This window comes from Linepithema humile, chromosome 5 (assembly GCF_040581485.1).
Source record: "Linepithema humile isolate Giens D197 chromosome 5, Lhum_UNIL_v1.0, whole genome shotgun sequence".
NCBI lineage: Eukaryota > Metazoa > Arthropoda > Insecta > Hymenoptera > Formicidae > Linepithema > Linepithema humile.
In genome coordinates, this window is record NC_090132.1 from 24,335,885 (window position 1) to 24,357,678 (window position 21,794).

At 42.7% G+C, this 21,794-nt stretch overlaps 2 protein-coding genes across 5 annotated transcripts in view; one reads left to right on the top strand and one right to left on the bottom strand.

Moving 5' to 3' along the window:
* Nucleotides 1-21,794, top strand: part of east (enhanced adult sensory threshold) — a 105,870-nt gene that overhangs the window by 43,524 nt on the left and 40,552 nt on the right. The window lies entirely within an intron of this gene.
* LOC105675117 (uncharacterized) overlaps nucleotides 1-21,794 on the bottom strand; it is a 109,603-nt gene that overhangs the window by 25,905 nt on the left and 61,904 nt on the right. The window contains exon 1 of one of the 4 annotated variants that reach the window (XM_012371959.2): nucleotides 10,139-11,009. The exons of the other annotated variants lie outside the window; for them this stretch is intronic. The gene's annotated coding sequence lies outside the window, so the exon portion shown is untranslated. Of the gene's footprint in view, nucleotides 1-10,138; nucleotides 11,010-21,794 lie in introns of those variants that run through there. 4 annotated transcript variants of the gene reach the window in all.

Here is a 21,794-nt window from a genome sequence, read left to right on the forward strand (position 1 = left end):
ACTGCACTGCGGTTTGCAATATCGTGGGCTCAACACACGTCTATATGCCTTTTTCAACGGTATCCATTTTGACGAAACGGTAATTTAGCAACAACGTATACCAGCAATCTATTTCAAGCGTTGCTCGAAAGACCACGACGTTTAACTGCAACATCTTGCGGCACAAAACTTTAAACACTCGCAATTCGCAAAATATTTGTCGACACTATTATTCGCAAATTACTCGAGCTATCAAAGTGAAATAAAAATTCGCATAATATTGACGACTTACGACGCGACGCGCAAAAGACGCTGCTGAATGAGAACGAACGACAAGCCTCCGCAAGTTCAGTGTCATTCGCGATCGTGATGATGTCATCGCAGGAACGATCACTGTTATTAATACCGCGTGCACAGTTCCGCCGTGTGCATATTCGCGAGAACGAAGAGTTTCGTGATTTTTCGTTCGTTAATACGTACGAACCCGAAATTGGTAAGTCAAATCGTTTGTTTGATGGATTCATGCCAGCTAATCCAATGCTGACGATTTTGCTCGCGGGAGAGTCCAAAACAATGATTGCCAAACACTTAGTGATCGCGTTACGTGATCAGCGACAAACCAGATGTTTTCGTCCTCTTTTGTCATTGAAACCAGTACTTGCGCAAATAATACGCGCGATGTCTCCAAATATCTCGCTCCAGTTTTGCAAATATCGGCAAAAGCCATGAAAGCGAACGACCAAATTGTAAATTGCGAAAAAAATGAAAAAAAAGGAGACGATAAAATTATTGTAACATGATTTTCATTTCATACTAATTTATTTCGCTTCGATGAACATTTTAAATCATTTATAATGTATTTGTATCTCCCAGAGAGAGAGAGAGAGAGAGAGAGGGGGGCAGAAGAAGAGAGAGATTATTTGCTGCGTCCGCTACCCACGTCCATTAAAATGCGCTGTCCGCGATCGAGTGTACGTATATCGATCACAAGTCAGTGAGCTCATAAAAATTCATCCGATCCCGGAATAAAAATGCGTCTCGCGAGTTTCGTTAAAGTTTAAATGGGGCGCGCATCTCTATTTCGACGCATAGTACAAACTATTAAGCTACGAATTAACTTTGTAAATATCTCACGATGTTTTGCAAAAGTCCTCAAGATGTTCTCATAAATATATTTACGCTACAATCAAAATAGATATGTTTACACCGATCAGCGCCGGACAAAGAACCGTGTACGAATACGAAAATCGCAGCTAGCAGTCTGACACGGTTTTTACTCCGGCAGGAAAATTACTTTTTTTACTTGCAATTTTTACTCTTACAAGGATGACTTTTAATAATCCAGTTATCAGCATGCAAAATCGCGTCTCGATTATCGCAAACGTGCGCGATTCCCGACCTCGGCTGGTTCACGCGCGACGTTAATATTGGCCGTGTTCCAAACTCATAACAATCGCCTTGACGACAAGACTTTCTAGAACTTGTGACGGCCGACAATTAATTTGCATTCCAGCGTTACGATTATCGGTGCGAATATCGGTGCGTTTGCCGATCGCCCTCTGGTAAAAGTGACACGTGCGATCGAAGGAGCGATGCGAAATTCCGTCGCACTGCTGTTGCAAACCGCCTAGTTGCGCCGCGCCGAGCCGCGCCGCACCGCGCGCCAGCCTATAAATAATTCCTAATCCAGTGATCGATCGTCTTTTCCTCTCGCGAAGCGCTTCGCCAAGCAAGCGATCGGCGGCAAGCCCTTAGCTTTTATCGTACGAGTGGAATCGGAGGATTTCAGCCGCCATATGCGTGTCTTTTATGCTTGACCCTTCGACGCATAATGCGTCGCGCATGAGGGCGCCATTTAAACGGCTTTAATTATACGCAAACGCTTTGTCAGGACTTCGAAACGCTTTAATCATGATGATATCAAGTTTCGAAGTAATTATTTTTAACAACTGTAAATTTGCAAACGTAAAACGATATCAAAATGGATAAAATATTTATTTATTTTTTTATCTTTTATTTCGAATTATATAATTTTCTTTTTTATCTGCAAAAAGGTAGGAAATTGTATTTTTCTAAAAAATTAAAATATTATGATAATTTTTGATTTATACAATTTACCTTATAAACCGATTAATCTCCGTAAATATTACAAATTATTACAAAAACCTCGCGCTGTATTTAATTTGCATAACAAATTCTTTAAAAATTCTTGTTTTCTATAATCGAAGTAAAATTATTGAACAGTTAAATTTTTATTCAGCATGAAAAAATACAGTTATCAATAAATAAGACTTGTTTGTTGACGTTCTTTCCGTTATCTTCATAAAAATGTTTGCTTCAGTTATTTAACCAGGGTTTTCCGGTCGTCATAGATATATATGATAAAATCTCGATTCCATAAATACACGTGTGTACGCGCGATCCATTTAGATTTCGGTTCATAGAATTTCCATGATAATGACATAATAATAATAATAATACAAAAAACTAATGGAGTTAGTTCACATCACATGATTAATGTTCGAAGTCGAGGCGACAGTTAACTGAGGTAAATGCGAACAACGACGAATTCGTAATAAAATCGTCGTATTGCAGAGGGTTATCGAATTGTTTCGGCGAGCGACATCAAGCGGAAGGAAGAGAACCGCGACGCTTCTAGGTTGAAGACTACTTCAAGCGGCCCACTTTCTTTACTTTCACGCTACTGCCGTTCTTCTTTCATCGCGTTTGCCGGCCGGGCGCTTCGAGTAACTCGACGACACAAGAACCGTGAGAGGCTTTATACGCAGACGCCTGCGTCGTATGTACGTATATATTTACGTGTATAGGGTGTGCCGTCACGACAGCTTCGCGTTTAATGGCAAATTCGTTGGTTAATTTGTAGCTGATGTTTCCTCAACGAAAATGTGCAGGCGAGAAAATAGCTATAATGACGGAAAATAAATAATCGTCGCTTTTCGCCAACCTATGGATGTGTAAATAAAACTATACGCAGATAAGGGAAAGAGCGTCAACAAACAAGTCTTATTTATTGATAACTGTATCTTCCGATACTAAATAAAAATTTAACTGTTTCGATAATTCTGCTTCGATTATAGGAAACAAGAATTTTTAAAGAATTTGTTATGCAAATTAAATACAGAAGCGAGAAAAATATACATCTCCATATTCTGTAATTGACTTCTTAATTTGCAAATCATGAGAATGAATGACGTAAATGACTGACGCGATAAATCATTTCATTGACACTTTCGTCGTGATAAAATCGATCGGAGAAATTTATTATTAAATGTCAATAGCGGGACATTTTCCGTATACTCGGCGGCCGCACTCGTCGTCGTCGGCGACTTGGACATGCAAGCGCGGCGTCGAACAATTTCTAACGGGTTTTCGTTTCCTCGGCCGTGCCGAGGGAAGAAGAGAGTAGAGCCTGAAGGTTAACTCGCGTTCTCGCGAAGCCAGCATGCGAGCAGTGCCCCTCGCTCGGTGCGTTCCTCATCCGAGAATCGTGTCCGGCGCTCCGCAAATGAGAACGGATGCATGTGTTTCGCATTAATCAGGGAACACGCGCGCGCTTTTTTAACGCGAGCGTCGCGGCGCTCGGATTATACCATTTTATTTCATTCACGAAAAAGTACTAATGTCAAATATTAAATAATATATCGGCGTAATTTTAATTATCGAGTTTGTATATAATATAAAGTTTGCGTTAAATAATAAAATTGACGGGACGATACGCAGATTTTATGAAATTGAATAGATTAAAGAATAATCACTTAACATTTGGAATATTCGAGCCACTCGTCCGCGATCGTGCTCCATTTGCGCGATTGTTTGCTGCTCTCCTTAAGCTCCATCTAACTTATTCGCGGTACATTCCCCGTTCTCGATGTCTTTCTATACTGCGAAAAGTTAAAATGAGCCCGCAAACAGCTGTACTTTGCATAATCTCACTTCAAGGTGGCTACGCCCCTGCGAAGTTGTCTCAACTTTCGAGCGATAGTGTACATCGGCGGTCGGCGATCGATGCCGGATGCCATTTTCGAATTCGGATTCCGACCGCGGACGAACACACCGGAGAAACACGTTGAACCTCGAATTACCCCAAGTTGCCCGATGTTCCGCGAGTTGACGTCCCAAATTCGGCGCTCCGCATTAAGTTATATTACGCGAGCGCGCAAACAACTGAGAGGTGGGATTTTAAAAGGGAGGCCAACGCGCGTTCGTCGATGCGTATAAAGGCGATATCTCACGCGCGGGCTCGAGTACCGGAAGTACGTTTACACGCCGGTGTCCGTTTCATCGTAATGCGCGTGCAGCGAAATGGACAGTGTAATGAAACAAGGATCCGTGTAATTTGCTTCAAAAATGTTCAAGTTGATTTTTTTTACCGATGACTAAACATGGAAAGAGAGTAATCGAGCAATCGTGTGCACATTATAAATAAAGTTTGATCACGAAAAGTTGTATTACTTTGTAAATTAAACGATCCTGAAAAAAAAAAGTTCCTTTACCGTGATGTATGTATAATTACCTTTTCCCGGCGGAATCTGACCTCGTTTTATAGTATTGAAAAAAAAAAAAAAAGTTTTTTCACCTCTGAGAATCCTACATTATTCGTGCGTACGCCCGGCAGAAAGTATCATCGGGCGATATAATTAATATAGTCATAAGTGAGGAACGTCGGAATGCGGAACGTGCGTAGTGTACATGCTATTTTCGACGGCGTTTACCGTCAACAATTTTATTGGACGAAGTAATGGATTTTCATCGGAAAAAATATCGATAACGGTCGGTTGCACCGCCATTCGTGAAACGTTAATGTTGTTGTTGCATACTTTGAGAATAAATTCCCTGAAAATAATAAATGGAAATTTTGCCATCAAGATTTTAACAATCGTCGATAGAAAGGTTTGGAAGTCGACGTCCGATACACATCACGACTTTTATCTGACATAAGCGATTTCCTGCGTTTACGTATCGATAACAGAAAACGTTATCGCATTTGTAATAAAACGTCGCTATCTAAAAAGCTGACTGTATATCCCGCGCTCTTATATTTTCTGCAAAAATATTTTCATCCACTTATATGGTTCGTAAAAAATTATTATATTATAAAAATTATCGTATATTTGATAGCGAACTGAGAAATTTCTTTAAAGAAAACGCGTCGCCCATTTTCGATGAAAAATTAGGAATTCGTGATATTCGTGCACAAAGCACATTCCCGCGTTCCCAAGAGTTAATACCGACGACATCGATTACATTATGTGTATTGGGAATCAATAACGAGGTGCACCGCCAGCATCGATCGCGATACGACTCGTCGCGATAGTGATTTGAGTCTTTACGTTAGGGTGACGTCAAAGTTGGAATATACGCGTTCCACCGTGTAACCGATGTAACAACGTAGCAAATTGGACGTGCAGAAGACGCTGTAACGTTAACATGTATCCGTTGTATAGTAGCGTAAAAGATATATTTTGCAATGCAGAACATCTTTACGTAAGATATTTTTCCCTAAACTTCCGCTTTATATTCTCCGATGTTTTTTTTTTAACGATCTCTCGTTTCTCTCGTAATTTTTTACTCAAAGTAGCTAAATTTATATATTTTTATTTATTAAAAAAATATGATTGTTACAAAAGTTTAATAAAAAATAATTTCAACGGAATGCCTCTTTTTCTGTGTGATTAAACAGACAAATCGCCCAGATGAGGATTAGTCAACGCCATTGGCTGTGCATAAAGAATGTCGAAACATGGTTGCGCGCTCGCGTATTGTCCTTGGGCGTAAGCGGACATAATGCCGCGTAACGCCAAGAAGAATGCGGTACTCTTGAACGAGTCTGTAACCTATTTTCCAGAGATGAAAAGAATATCCGTGACTTTGTTAAAATATCTGTAGCGTTATGCAGAGGCAAATAAATAAATTTTTTCCAAGTTTTTTGCTAATGACTGACACTTTAGTGGAATTTGTGTGTATGAATGCCATTCCATTGTGCCATCAAGGACAAAGTATACGAGACGCGTGCAACCATTATGTGATAAAACACATAGGAAATTACAAATTGAGCTCGGTGCGACCACACCCGGATTAGAAATGTCCGGTATGTTTATGTTTTCGTAATGCCCCGACCGTCGTGATCCGCTATCGCCACTATTTCACGCGACGCGAGAATAAGCTCGCACAGTTGGCAGCTCCGCCTTGTGTACCGAGTGGCAGGGTTAACTTGGACAGCAAACACGATAATAACCGGATACCTTGACTCGGCCGTGCTTCCCCCGCACGGAGAATCGACGCGCGCGTCGCGTGTCCCGCGATAAGATCGGTAATAATGCGCTGACAGGTCTCGCTATCAGAAAGTCACTCTCGGAGACTCCCGAGCAGACGTCCACATCGTGAGTTATCTTCGATTCTCGGTGCTCGACGACAAAAGCTAATTTTACATCGACGGACACTTTTATCGCGAAAGATCTTTCTTGCGAAATTTTCGAAGAAAATTTTAGAATCGTTCAATATTCAAGATAATAAACGGATAAATAACTTCATAAATTCTAATGTTAAAAGCTAACTAAGTGACCCTAAAATCATTTTTCGCGATAAGCGGTGCAGAGTTGCCCTGTCGTATGCAATCTTATCACATGCAGCCAATGCTGAAAACGCGACTTTAACACGGCCATAAATTATCATCATTATTCTTAGCAGCACTCAACAGATACCAAGGCAACGACTACTCACGCAATCAATACCAGTGCGACACACATTTCATAAAGATATCTCTCTTTTTCTCTCTTTCTTTTCCACGACAGATTTTTCAAGATTTACAAAGCGTATTCGACGTGTATGTGAAAATATCTCACGCGCTGAAGAGGCGGCATCTCGCCGCCCGCGCGCTTCGCATTCAGGGATCTTCAGGGTCGCGTTTCGCATCCCGATCAACCTTATTATCGCCGGCTTATCGGCATCGGAGGGCGAGAGCACCGAGGGGAAAGAGAAGCGTATGGATTTACGAAAGATCGGCGCGGCTCGCGGGCCACGGGCATAACGCGAAAATCGATAGCGGACTGTGCAATCCACTTAATGGCATCCCCCTAAGCAGCCCCACTGGACGTGATAAATCGCGAACGCCGCCGGTCTATTTATCGTGCGTTGCGTGCGTACGTGCGAAAGTGGAGGCGCGGAAAACGCCGTTTCGACCAGCGATACTCGATGTCGAACGAGCGAAATGTAGTAAACTCCCGCGCCTTTATGTTAATCGCGAGCGAAAACAAAAGCGAAGCTTCTACGCGCGGAATGTCTGTTCCAAGTTGCTGCTCGCAACTTGTTCGCGCTCAGGATGCTCCTTAAATTCCTATTCTCGATCATCATTGTCATTTATTATTGCTCGATTTGAGCATTAATTAATCTTCTATTTTTTAGATATCCATTCGCGCTGCAAGCGACTCCTTAATTTGGATAATTTTTAAGCTCGATGAAAAAACAGCAGTATATCAACATATCTTGGAAGTTGGTTGAATTTAAATAAAGTTGGTAAAATTAGTGAAAACTCTCGTCTATAGACTCTCGTACGCTACCTCCATTTCGAGAAACTCATATTTTGAAACGGGTTTAAAGTGCATGATAAGAGACACTTAGCAACGACGATTAAAATCCACTTCGTTGCAGGAACGCTTTTGCATTTTTTACGTCGTTTAAATTATCCTAACGCATAAGTAAATCAGCAAAGTGAAAGAAATATTTCGTGCATTTCAGCCACTCGAATGACTAACCCATATTCGCGCACATCAAATATTCGCCAAATTCACCAAAAGAACGAATATCGCATCGAGTTCGCAGAACGTTTGCAGATTTATCCTGCACTGACACACTCAGACAGAGAGAGAGAGAGAGAGAGAGAGAGAGAGAGAGAAAACGGGTTTTCTGTATACATACTGTGCGACAAAATAAATACCTGCGCGGGTCGGAGTTTCTCGCGACTGTCAAAGAACCTGACCAGCCGCGCCCTTACTCGGGTTACGCTCGTTGCCACGCAAAAACCGCGTTTCGCCGCCGCGGCGTTTAAATATCGAGGCGATATCTTGTCCGGCGTTTCGCGCTCGGCGGGTCAAAGGCGACACAAAAGCGAACCTGGCTACCTCGCTCTCTCTCTCTGCCTCGAATCTCTCTCGCAGAGTTAAATTCCACCAAATCACTCGTCGCCGTCAAGCTAACTCCGCCTCGTCTGTATTGCGAAATTAAAACAAGTTAGTTCGTAGAATCGATTTCTCTTTATAGGGAAGGCGGAGGGCCGAGGGCGGGCGTTTCAATGTTTCAACAACACTGAATATCTTGCTCGACAATAGAAACTTTCTAACGATCGCGCGCGCTTTTCGAGCTTGCGGAAATGCCTCGAAAAATGAGAAAAGCGTTGAGAGAGTTATTATCTATTGTTGCGCGCCGAGTGCTTAGTCGCATCTCTACTGTTCTAACGTATTCCCTTTCTAAGCTTCCTTCCTTTAAATAATCACTCCTAAGCCTTATAAAGTGTGGTAGCGAACACAAGGAAAATCCTAAAATTTTGTTCGGTGGTCCTGTGTGCCAGAAGGTTGCCTATTCTTCTTTCAATGAAGTTTCCGCTTTCACAAGTTACCTTTAAAATAATCCTCAAAAATCTCATAAAATATAATTCTAGTTACCGTTAAAACGAATGAACGAATGAATCTTGCATACGCTTTTCAAGTTGTTTGCGATAAAAAAGAATTTAACAAACGCAAACTTTTGCTACGTCGCGGCGTATCATATGGCTGGAAATACATTATTGTCCCGTTTCTCTCCGCTCGCGCGATTGCCGATATTCGCAGCGATATATCTACAGTGTCGGGCGCGACACACCGTGCGAAAGTGTCGACCGCCGTTCTCTCGTTGACACGCCGAAAACTTCGGCAGACGTTATTTCCGGGATTACGTTGTTCATCGACGGACACACGCAGCCGGTCTCGTCGGATTGCGGATCGCAATCCAAACCGCCGCCGAGAGAGCGATACGTATCGATCGTACACGTCCGGGATTGGTTTGCGTTTATAACAGATCGCGACGCAGACAGCGGAACATTTTGTAGTAACAGCAAGTAAACTTTCGATCGAGTATAATGGATTAAACTTTTCATCGACATCGTTATTTTATTCTAATTAACACAGAAATTATTTATTATACAATATGTTGGAATAGATGTTAGAATAGATATGTTAGAATAGATTCTATAGATAGAATAGAATGTTAGAATATCTTGTCTTGTTTGTGGAAAATTTCGAAAACTGCTATTTTAAATGTAACGGCCAGAAGATGAGAGAGAGAAAAAAAAAGAGTCAGATCACCCATTGCGCTCTATTGTTCGACTTCTGAAAGAGAGCTATAACTACAAAAGACTTGTGCCTTATGCTAACCGCCGCAAATAAGCGCATTAGTGTTGACTTTCACACGCCCGCAACGGCATCGAAATCCGTTCCAAGTTATTTAGTTACGATTCCTACGAGAGAGTTTCGGACGCGAGGCCGAGCGTAACAAGAGAGCTGCGAGGGGGTCTCGACCCGCGATATCGCCGCGATATCTCGTCAGGAAAAATTTCGCGCGCGCGCGCGCGAGCGCGAGCGAGCGTCCTCGAAAGAGGCCGCGGCGGAATCCCCCGATCGCCTGTCGCTCACGATCAGGTGGTTCGCTTGGCTCGGCTCGCGATTCAACCGACGAACGTCATCGACGCGCCGAGAGTTTGCTGTACGCGCGATATACGTCAGCGTAGATCGCGATTAGACGCGCGAGCGATTCTTCGACGTCATCAACGAGAATCTTTCGAAAAAAAAAAAAAAAAAAAAAAAAAATACGTCCGTCTTCAATCGTGATCAAATGTTTGAAAATTGCCTCGTCATCGTAATTTCTGCTATCAACGTTAATAGGATAAGAAAGTTAGGAAATGATCCTTCTACTTCGTTTGCGGATAAACATTATCGTGTATGAGACATTAAAGTAATATCGCGCGGTTGATCATTAGCTAAGGGTGTCCCTCGGCGCGCGAACGAGGATGGGAGTAAAGGGAGGAGACAACGCTCGGCGGCGTATGTGGGGATGGAGGTTGCTCAACTTGTCATCGCTTTTATCATGACGTCATTGAAAATCACTTTACCTCGAGACCACGAAACGAAACACTCCCGCTGCTGCTGCTACTGCTGCTGCTGTTGTTGCTGTCGTTGTTCGCACGTAGTCGCAGCGCGGTGAGAGTGAGAGCTTGAGCGCGAAATAGAGAGAGTTATCGAGCTAAAGAGAGACGAGGGGGGAACGAAAGACGGTCCTCGCGCACGTAGGCCCCCGCACTTCCACCGCGGCCTGGCAGTGGCACGTCGCCGTTCTTTGTTCTTCCTTCCTGCTCACGGCGACTCCTCTCGATCCACCGCTGCTATTTGGCCCCCGCGCGCTTCTCTCCCGTATGTCTCTCTTCTCTTCGCTTCTGTTGCCCCTTCTCGCGGGTTAGCCGCGCGCGCTAACGGTTAACGGAATTAATCCGGAGCACACGAGTTCACGAGATTTCAAGTCCACCGCACGCAATATATATTATGCGTGTATATCTGAGTATATGTACGTATATGTATATTTCTATCTATATGTCACCAGATATACAATGCACACTGTGTATCGTCGCGGGCGACAACGTCAGATGCGCTACCGTTAACCAGTGCTATCGCTCACACGTGAACCGCGCGGTACAACACACACACATACACACGTCTATATACGCGCGTAGTAGATGTACGTAACTTGTATTTATATATGTATATATATATATATGTGTGTTCGTTGAAAACTCGATGTACTCGCGCGAGACCGTCTCCGTCTCCGCTATAGGTGCACACACACGCCGAACGCGATCTTCGCTCGGCTCCTATCCACCTGACATCCGTACGCAAACGAGGCCCGAGCACAACTGAGCAGACTGAGTGTACGCGTATGCGAGCCGACACCGGCCGAGCGTGTGGCCCACGACGCGGAGATACCCGACCGAGCCGTCGTACCGCTACGACACGAGTTCCGAGTCGTTTTCCCCTCCGCGCTCTGACCCCTTCCTCCTCCGTTCTCCTTCCCATCCGTACCCGAGCGTTCGGGGCCATCTATATGCTTCGGTCTCTCCTACTACGACCATCGGTGTACACGTACATACAGACACACGGCTCTCCTCCACTACTACCTCCTCCTACTTCTCCTCCTCCTCCTCCTCCTTCCATCAGCGCTTAAAGCCGTACGCGTCCTTCAGTACGGAGAGATACAACGCGATTTTTCCTCGACGCAAACTGCGACAAGTGAGCGATGCGATGGAAAATAATACTTGTATTTCGCTAGATTGATTTATATTAAAAGTTTTATGCGCTTTCTTTGTTAATACGGATGTTGCAAAATTGAATCGTTCCGCCTCGGATTGATCTTTTTTCATTCCGTGCGACGATCGCGCGGAGCGTGTCGGATAATCGACTGAAAGAGACTTATTTTGGGACGGAACGAGACGCCACGGTCTTGTTGCGATATTAGCCAGACTCCCCCCCCCCCCCCCAATTCGAACGCATCGCCGCTGCGCGATTGAAATTTTTTCGCGATAACATTCGCACAAAGAGAAACTGACTGGCTTACTTCGGATAGACCATTGCTCCAGATCTTTATCTTCTGAGAAACGAATGTAAAAGTATTCGGTACGATTAACATAACTATACACAGATGTTCTATTACCGGTTCTATTTTAATAACTAAAATAGAATCTTTTCTGTACAAATACTGCTTTGAATAACTTTTCTCAAAACTACTGATCCGATCATGATAAACGAAACGTCCTGTTATCTAAACAAAATGCCATGTGCATTTAAATAAATTTTACTTTCCAAGTTGTTACATCACAAGTATTAATATATCCAGATATTTCACTGTCGTGTGTGTCGTAATACAGAGTCTCGAACCGCGCATCTAAAGAAAAGTATATACGACGTATCATCGCGTAACTGTGAAATGATACTTTAGCTATGATCGAGAAGGACAGCGCGTAAAACTCGAAGCGCGCTCGAAGAGTCTTTTATTGACTTTCGGAGAGAGTTCCGGAGATTAATAGAGGAGAGAGAAAGAGAGAGAGTGGAGGAGGGAGAACGTATCTAGTGCGCTCGACCACCGCGCGGTCGACGCTCCAACGATTCGATGTTCCAGTATTTGATTGTTGCTCTGGAGCGGCGAACCATTCAAAGTGTATCCCGCATGTTTCGGAGGGTCAAAGAGGTTCCGCACATTTTCATGAAAATTACCTACCGATACCTCCGTAGCTGCCTTACATATTGCACGGGGTTATCTTCGACGCGCGCGTTCACGAGCACCGCGCCTCCGCCACAGCTGACTCGAAATTATTCATTGATAAGCGTCAGCGGCGTCAAGCACTTTCGCAGAACAGCTTGCTTCCACGCGATACATTAAGCGTGTCGAATTTATTTATTTCGAGAAATAGTTTTCGCTTTTAATTAATAATTTAGAAATATTTGTGTTTGATTTTGTTCTCTTATTATTATAATTGAATACGTTATAATATTAACAATTGGACACTAAATGACTGACAAAATGGTAATATATTTTTAATACACAAAGCAGAAATTTATTTATTCGTTTGCTTTGTACAGAAAAAAGCTTTGCGTATCATCGAAATCTGGGTTACAATTTTTCTTTATTTATTCCCAAGCAAAATTAACTCTCTCCGATATTTCATATATCAGATAAATTCGACTCTACAATACAAAAGTAATGAAAATGTAATACAAATGTTAATGATTAATTAACATTATTTTAAAATTAATAAGACTGCACTATATAATTATTACATCAATACCTTTGAACGCAATAAAATAAATAATGTTATCGCAACATTATGATAAAACTGACCAACTGGAAGCGACGCCTGTTTATCGTTAGAAAATAATTTCGGAGCGGGAGGACAGGCCGGGTACGTGTTTCGCGATCGAGGGTGGATGAGAAGGGTCGGATTAAAATGAAGCGTTAAGTCGCGTGGGGGTGAGCGTTCCGCTTAATGGGCAAGGCAGCGGAATACGTTACGCGATACGCGTTGCGTTTGCGTAAAGGATACGCGTCAGCGAAGACACCCACGTGACCGCGGTAGCGCGCGTGCACGTACGTAGGCGTAAAAAATCGCGGAGGTGTACTTTGTTAACCAACACCTGTGTCGCGTTCACCGATGAACTTTTCGGTGCGTAGGAAATGTCGTCGTTGTAGCTGTCGCATTATCGCTGCGCGTGCTGCTCTTTTGATTAAAACTGAAAATGCGCTCGCAACGGGATACATTGTAAATTACATGTCGCGTCGACATATACACGTATGCGCTTAATATCATCATTATCATCATCATCATCATCATCATCATCATCATCATCATGAAGCATTAAGTAGACAACTTGACGTACGTTTTTGGAAATTAAAGATAAAAAAAACTGCGAGTGTCAGTGTGATGTAAAAAAATCTTCGAAAAAGCTGTTTTTTTATTTTTTTATTTTTTTTAAATAGTAACAATTGCAGTAATTGTTAATGCGCACAGAAATGTTGGAAAAGATATTTTATATATATGTTTTGCCTTCATAAATGCGAGGTCAGACTCAGCAGGTGCGCTAGCTTTCTATTGGCCTTATTTCGTTACAGCAATTTGCGTTCTCGTTACCGTAATCCTATTTCCATCTTGTACGAAATATTCTATTTTATTATAGACGATTTGTCGTGTGTGGGATAGTATTTCTCGTGATTATCCGGTTTCCCAAATCGTTATTGCGCGGTTATCGATCACCGCGTGGATTACAACTAACATCCCGAATTAATTTCGGTACGCTTATTATTAAACCACTGGCTGCGGCACGGTTTATTCGAAGCTCATTCGCGGTAGCATTGAGCAACTTGATTTAAATTACTATATTAACTCTATGTTTTGCAATGTCCTAGAATTTATGACAATATTGCAGTTTTCAATGATGAGTTCCTGAATCAATTTAGAATTCAGTTCTTTTTCTATCGAAAAAAAATGCAAAATGCCATCTGTTTCCGGTATTTTTCAGTATTCGACATTAAAAATCTTGATTTTTAATTTTCAAGATTCTCAAATCGAAGTCTAGTTAAAATTTAGCGAAAGATACAAAATTATTAAAACATCGATATACACCGCCGATGATATGAGCGATAACTATACAAGGATCACCTGGGTCACCGGATATAGCGGCACAAAATAAAAGGAAGTCGGCCGATAACCCCTGCTCGATGTAAATTACACGAGCGCCCAGACCTTCCGCTTGCTGTAATCCCGCAGTAATGGCAGTTTGAAAACCTCATACAACTTAAAAAATTTAATGACGCGGAATCTTGCACGATTCCGTTTTATAGATGCTGAATTTTATCTGAACGTGGAATTTGCATTACTTCTCCACTCGAAATCGAACAAAAAATTTCCGAAAACAAATTTTATATATATATATATATATACGAACTTAGTACGTGAAGTGTTTTCATCGTGTCCTGTAAACATTTTCGAAATGTCAAAGCGGAAACGTTGAAGTATTTTTCAATGCGACATTACTGTTACGAAGTTAATCGAATCTATTGAAACGCGGATTCGTTCGAATAACGTTATCCGAATCTGTCCGCTACCCCACGATCTAGCATAATTTAATGAGAGATCCGGCGAGAGTCGAGGGGGAACGAGAGAGGGTTGAGAGCACTCTAGCAACGAGATGTCCCGCGCGTGTATTTCTCCGCTTCCTCCTGCAGCGAAGAAACTTAGAGAGTGCGGATCTTAAGAATACAGAAATCTCTTACCTTCTCGATTTGCCTCGCGGGGCGGGGAGAGGCGAGATGCAAGATGAAATAGAATACACCTGGCCAAAGAGCTGGAGACTAAATGAAACATGCTCACTTATCTTGGACAAGCGCTCGCAAAACTAAACAGATCCTGCTAAAATTCTAATACGGAGTGCCTCGCAAAACTTTTCTACATTTCACTGAATATTTTGAAATTTACGAGAAATTATTCCGCAAAATAATTGTGAAAGAAATGTGTATAAATGAATTATTTTTCGGGTGCAGAAATATATTTGCATTCTGGCTCCTTTAGTTATATCTTTTGGCTATTCATGGCATACGACTCTTTGGATATTTAGAATCAACGTCAAGACGTTACGATCTCACGTCGATGCTCTAACGCAGCGTTTCGATGTTTCGCATAGTCGTACTTAAAACGGACATCGTACAGTCAGTCCTACGAGCGAATACCGCTACGTGCAAACGAGTACCGAGTAGGTTTCCACTTTGCGCGCCTGCACCGCGCATCGTTCCTTCTCTTTCGTTTCCCCCTCCCTCCCTAAGTGAGCTCATCCTACCTTTCAGCCTCCGCTGCAGTTTCCCCGCACGTTCGGCGCTTCCTTGTTCATCTTTCATAAAATATTTGTTTCCTTCAATATTTTCCGAATACTTTACACTATAATCCGTGGGTTGACGACAAAAATGACGAGCAGCTTATTACTTTAGCCACAGGTAGAAATTTCCCGAAGGAATTTCCCATTTTTTCCTCGTCAAACAACTTTTTTAGAATGGTCCTTGCCAAAAGAATATTATGCCGGTGACATTAAAGAAGGAATCTCATAGAAAGTCACGTTCATAACAAATGGTTTTTTGAAATCTTCCTTTCAAGATTTGAAAAAGACCTCCACTTAAAAATATCTGTCTATTCTACTGTCATATTGGTTCCGTGTTCCGTTGTTATCGTTAGTTAGGCTGTAGTCTAGATTTTTCGTAATGACACGTTAGCTTTTAGAATCTTGCTCTGCCAACGGTTAAAATAGCTTTTGTATAAACGCGTTTATGAATTTCTGTGCAAACTGCTGTTAGAAACTCGCGTGGCGAATTATGCAAACGCATTTTGTCTTTACAAATAAAACATTTCCGTGAAACACGGAAGCTCAAATAAGGGGCCAGATTAGACGAGAGACGTCGAATTGTTACATCTTATTTACAGCGACTTTAAAATCGGACTCGGCATTACTCGTATCGATTGTACAACGATTTATTTTATGTAAACCGACGAGAGTCGATTAGCGCGAGAGCGGACGGAAAACGCAAAAAGTTGAGGAAAGGAGAACGGGGCGTAGTTGGGATTTTCTCACAGCGCGATTCGGATGTTGAGTCTCTCACAGAACCAACGCGCGAGTTAGCCACCTCCCGCTAACCGAGAAAAATTGCAGTGTACTCACGAAGGACGGTCGAGGAAGTGGAAGGCTACGTAGCGACGGCAGAAGGTGCGGTGGCACAAGCGGTGGTCGCCCGTCGTGGGGATAGGGGCCCCCTCCTGCGACGCGGGGCGAACAGGGAGGAAAAGGAGTGAATCGCGCGCGCGAAGGGGAAAACGAGTCGGAACTCCTTGTGTCGTAGCGGTACTCGTTTTCTTCTCGGCCGCGCTCGCGTATCTCGTTGCCGCGAAATTGAATAACCGCGATACCGTCTCGCGACGGCGAGGGAGAAAGGGAGATAGCACGTACATATATGCAAAGTCGAGGTTCAAATTTCTCGACTCTAAAGCAGCGCGACCATGCCGCCGACTGTTAGTCCGAATCGCAGGCATCGGAGGCGTAATCGAGCGGAAGTGTTCTCGAGAGCGGTATCGCTGATAGGCGCGAGAACTACGCTTGCGAGAATCATCGCGCCGGAAAACCGGCGACAGGTGGACAATCTTAATTCTTTCGCGGATGAAGTTGTTTTCAGACACCTCGAACGAACGTGTATACAACATGCGATAAAAATGTCCATCCTACATCTTTCGTTTCTTCTACTGTTCTTTTTTTTATCAAGACGAATCGAGTCACTTATTTAATGAAATTTTTATCCCAAAAGTATTAAAAATAAATTTTCGATTAGTATTTTTTACGTGGACACATTTGTGTCGACAAAAATAAATTCTATTGTCACACATAATTGAACAATATTATAATAGCTATAAATTTATCGCAACACCACACGTATGTGCAAAAGTCTTCCGATTGAAGTCATCTTGCAAGACTCCTGTCTCTGATTGTGTATTCCGACTGCCACGAGGGTCATAGACATTTACCCTACTTTCTCCTAATCGTATCAATTATTACCAACTCCCAGCTCTCGCGTATGAAATCGCTCGCGGTGTTTAATTGACGAGATATTATTCGACGTTTCCCCGAGAGAGCGGGAAATTCGCATAAATCTGGATTTGTGAAAATCGCGACGACGTGGTATCGAAACTTTATCTCGAGTCCTCGTCCCCGTGCTCTGTAACGTAGAGTCACGCGAGTTATCGACCCAAAGCGGGATGTTCCTGCCCGCCGGGCGGAGGAGAGAGAACGGACCGCTTCAAAAGCAACAAGCCCATATATCGTTATACACTCCCTCATGGCGTCACGGCATTCGCAGAGATCGAACCCATCACGGAGCGCTTTTGAAAAGGATCTCGCCGGACCTCTTCGGTAACGCGAGATAACAGGATACTCTTCGTTACGGAGCGAAGGCTGCGTCGCGATCGCAACTTTCCAGCTGTTTTCTACGGTAAACTTCCTTTCTCTCGTGCCGTGTAATAGCTCACGGTGTGTACGCCGCCATCCTTCGTGAGATATTAAATCCCGGCGTTTGCCGCAAAACGCAAAGCGTGCCGCGACGCTCTCGCGATTGACGCTCCAGTTATCCGCCCGTGAATTACAAATGTGGCATGGATTTAAAGATTTTTATCATTCTGAGTTAAAGTTCAAACGTGCGGTCGATTTCCGAAGGGATTACGTAATGTGTATAGATTCTGAAAACCTGCACTCCTCCGAATAAAAAATTTGAAAATATCTTTTTATTTTAATTCAATCGCATAAAGTACACATAGTTCTCTTTATTTCTCAAATTCCCAACGGCACTTTCTAATTATATTACAATTATATTACGATATAAAATCTTATTCAAATTTTGTTTCCAAAATCAGATTCGGGACTGTCACACTTTCACGAATTATCGTGTACAGTGACGTGCATTATAATCACCGAGTTATAAACGAGTACGGGGAAGCATAAATTATTTACGCCAATCACATATTTGGACATCGGGTAAGTGGAAGTTTGGCGAACTTGGCTGTCCCGCTCCGCGAATTTGTGCCAGACAAGGCCCGCGTTCGACCCTCCCTAACTCGCACAGTCTCGACTGCTTAACCCTTTTAACCCTTCGGCAATCCCGCCGGATCCCACGGAGATGTAGTCAAAGCACGGACTACAGAGTCGCGCGCGCGCGCCGCTTATTCTTAGAAGATCACAGTCGCCGTCCGTGAAAAGCGTAGCAACTTCGTCTTCTCGCGAGAAGCTTTTTGAGAAGGATTTATTGTCAGATTGGAGTGTGTGCTATGAAGTTCGGGAACCGCTCGAGGCTGATGTTCCGAGCCTGCTTCTCAACCAAGTGAGAGCTATCAAAAGTTTCTCAAATCGGTTTGCACGCCGCGCGAGAAAATAATCAGTAATAATTTACTCACGACGGAGCAACCATTACAAAAGAGGCAAGAAATGCTGTCAAGTGTTAGCATCACAATACCGAATTTATTTCGTTCATCACGACTACCCAACTGTGTAGTTTAAGTATAATAATAGCCATGGCAACAATAATAGAAATTGCTTACAATATATTTTTGTGTGTGAATTCTCCCGTTGAAATTCTTGTCATAATGTCTGTTAAAATTATGTGTGTTTTGTGAAATACTTTCTCTCTGTTCAAATATTCTTTTTATTTACGATGTAAGACGTATTAATAACAATGATGTATTCGTTATTAATTTAGCATTATTGATATTTTAAGCTATTTGTGTAAAAATTTATTAAGCTAAATTATTGGTTTAAACAATCCTGAATCGTAGATTCAGATGTTAGCTTTGATAAGTAACAAAGGCATGATTCTTGTCTTCCAAAGGTTGAAAGAAATTGTGGATAAATGCCTGATCAATACAAGTTGCACGACTTCATGAATTATTATCGATAAGCTTCCCGCGCGAGCAGCGCGACGTCATCTGCAACTATAAATCTCGTAGAGAAGGCGCGATCTAAAATTCATACTTTCGATCTATCTATCTATCATTTGCGACAAGCGGGGCAATCACTCTTCGGGGTAAGTATCTCGGATATTTACATCAGTAGTCGAATCTTTAATTCTACCGCAGAGATAAAACGAGTAAGTTTATTATGGAATTCAGTTCTATCTGTGGTATTTTCAATATCTTCTTTGTAACAGATAATCGAATTACGTAACAGAATGGAGATAAAGTATGTTTTAATTATCTTTCAAATTAAATAAATGCATTATATAATTTTGAATCGAGCGAGATTTTTATTTTTTTTTTTTATATATAATATACGTTAAAAACTACATTTTGCATGAGATAAAAGGGAAAAAATTTGTTTATCGAATATTTAAACTAAATTCTCTCTAACATGAGAGATAATTTTCGAAAATCTATCTTTTTCCACATAGACAGAAAATATAATTTTGTTTAATATTGTATATCTCTTCTCCGAAATAACAGATTTAATTAAAACAGCGCAATCCAATTCGTTGGAATGAAATTTGCGAAAATCGAGCGACGCGTTCGACGCACAGGCTTAAGGGACTGATGTGCAAAAACAAGTTTTGGACGCGATTAATTGTCGCGCGTTCGTACAAGGCGAAGTACTCGTTCGGTGGCCGGGTAAACAAACCGCGCGGAATTTGTCCCCGGATGCTGCGTAAGACCGACCCCGCAATACGCCAGAAATAGGGATGATTCTCCGGGTGGAACGGATTCTTTCTCTCTCTTTCCGTCTCTCTCCTCGTCGGCACGGCGGGTTCGTCCGTTCGGTGGCTCGTGTCTGCTCAATTACGGGATACCCGGTGTGTAAAGCGCCTCGAACGGAGGGCCGCTCTCCACACCGCAGCTAAACTCGCGCGTTTTTCTCTGCCCCCGTATATTCTCCGGCCGCCCTCCACCCCTCTCTACATCCCGCACCGCCCTTCGTCTCGTCGTTCCTCCCGTCTTTCCTCTCGCGTCCGATGCACACACAAACGCGCACCTTACCACGGAGATGTATACATATACACATATACAAAGGGAATGGTCGACTAGCGTCGAAGGATCGAGGTGGAATATTCTTCTCGAGGGCGAGAGGAGTATCGTTTCGCGATAGGACTCTGCCTACGCATTCTGGGCTTTAGTTGTGGGAATCGTTTTCTCCATGGACAACGCCATGACCGTCGAGGGTATGCTAAGAATAATGTTGAAGGGGAGGCGCGGGCTTACTGCAAAATGTAAATGCACTCGACGGCGAAGTGGTCTTCTGTAAATCGTATCCTTGATAGTGTGCTAAGTGCCACCGAATATCGTTGAATAGCGTATTTACGAATGCAAATGTCAATTTAGGATTTATACTTATTAGCCTTTGTAAGCGCTATCGTCAATTGAAATCCGTTAAAAGCTAAATAAATAAATAAAAAGATAAAAAGGAAATAGATAAAACCGATGAGACAAAGACAAAGAATACAATTTTATACATTTGTTACATTTTATACATTTTCGATTGCTCTTAAATCAAAAGCTATTAGTGTTTGTTTTCCCATTTGCTTTAAAGCAAATTTCGTACAAATACGACAAATGGATTTTTATTATTGAAATGATTTCGTAAGCGATTTATTTCGCGCAAGGACACTACGCGCGCGCTATGTTAGGAAGCGCTCGACGTGTTTATCCGCGTGAATTCTATGCGATAAAATGTGGATCTGCTATCACTGAATACCGTTCCGGCGAAGCTATGCGCAAAGTTGTTCCTTGAACCAAAGTCTGACGCGCGTTGCTTGGCTCTCGCTCGCTCGCTCCCTCTTTTTCTCTTTTGTTCCCGTATATACGTATCGCGTCGGAAGTTTCGTTTCGTTGAATGGACGCGATTGGTCGATGAGCCAGAATTAAAACGTCAAGGAGATTCTCAGCAATGGACATACATTACAAAGTGTATTGCTCGGTGGATGCTGGCAAGGAATGCAAAACCTGCCTCCGTCTTTTCGAGACTTCGAACAGAAACGATTAGCACACGTTTCAAAGTACTTGCCTGCAGATGAGAATTCGGAGAAATAATCCGAGAGAAAGCAATCTCTTTAGCAGTATCATAGAACAAATGTTACGAAAGTGATCTTGCTCTCTATTCTAAAAATGTTTCACGTGAAAGTTCGCGGAATAGATGATAAGCTACAATTCATTCTGTTATATATTATTTTTTTTTTTTTATGATATGTTACACATCACATTACATATAGTTAGAGATAAATTTTTAGACTGAATTAGCTTCGCACAAAGATTCCTCGACTTCGGGTTGTAAAGAGGTGTAAAACTTAACGCTGAAAAAAACGGAACGCCTCGAGGATAACGAGTGGGCAGCGCGACTATCCGAAAAGCCGGCGAGGCGAGTTTGGTGACCTTACCGTAACCCGGTGACCGATCAAACGCGGCTGCCGAACCCTTCGTCGGGCAAATGAATAAATCCAATCTGAATTTACTAGAGACGTCACGAAGAGATAGAAAGGGGAGATGGAAGCATGTACAACGAGGCGTTAGCTCCTCGCTCCGGGGAGATGTGCATAGAGAATTTTGAGACTCGATGAAAATCGATCGGGCCGCCTCTCTCTTCGCCCCGGCGAAACCGGGTGTCCGCAGATTGCCGGTGAACACACACACACACACGCGTGCGCGCGCGCGCGCGTGTACATAC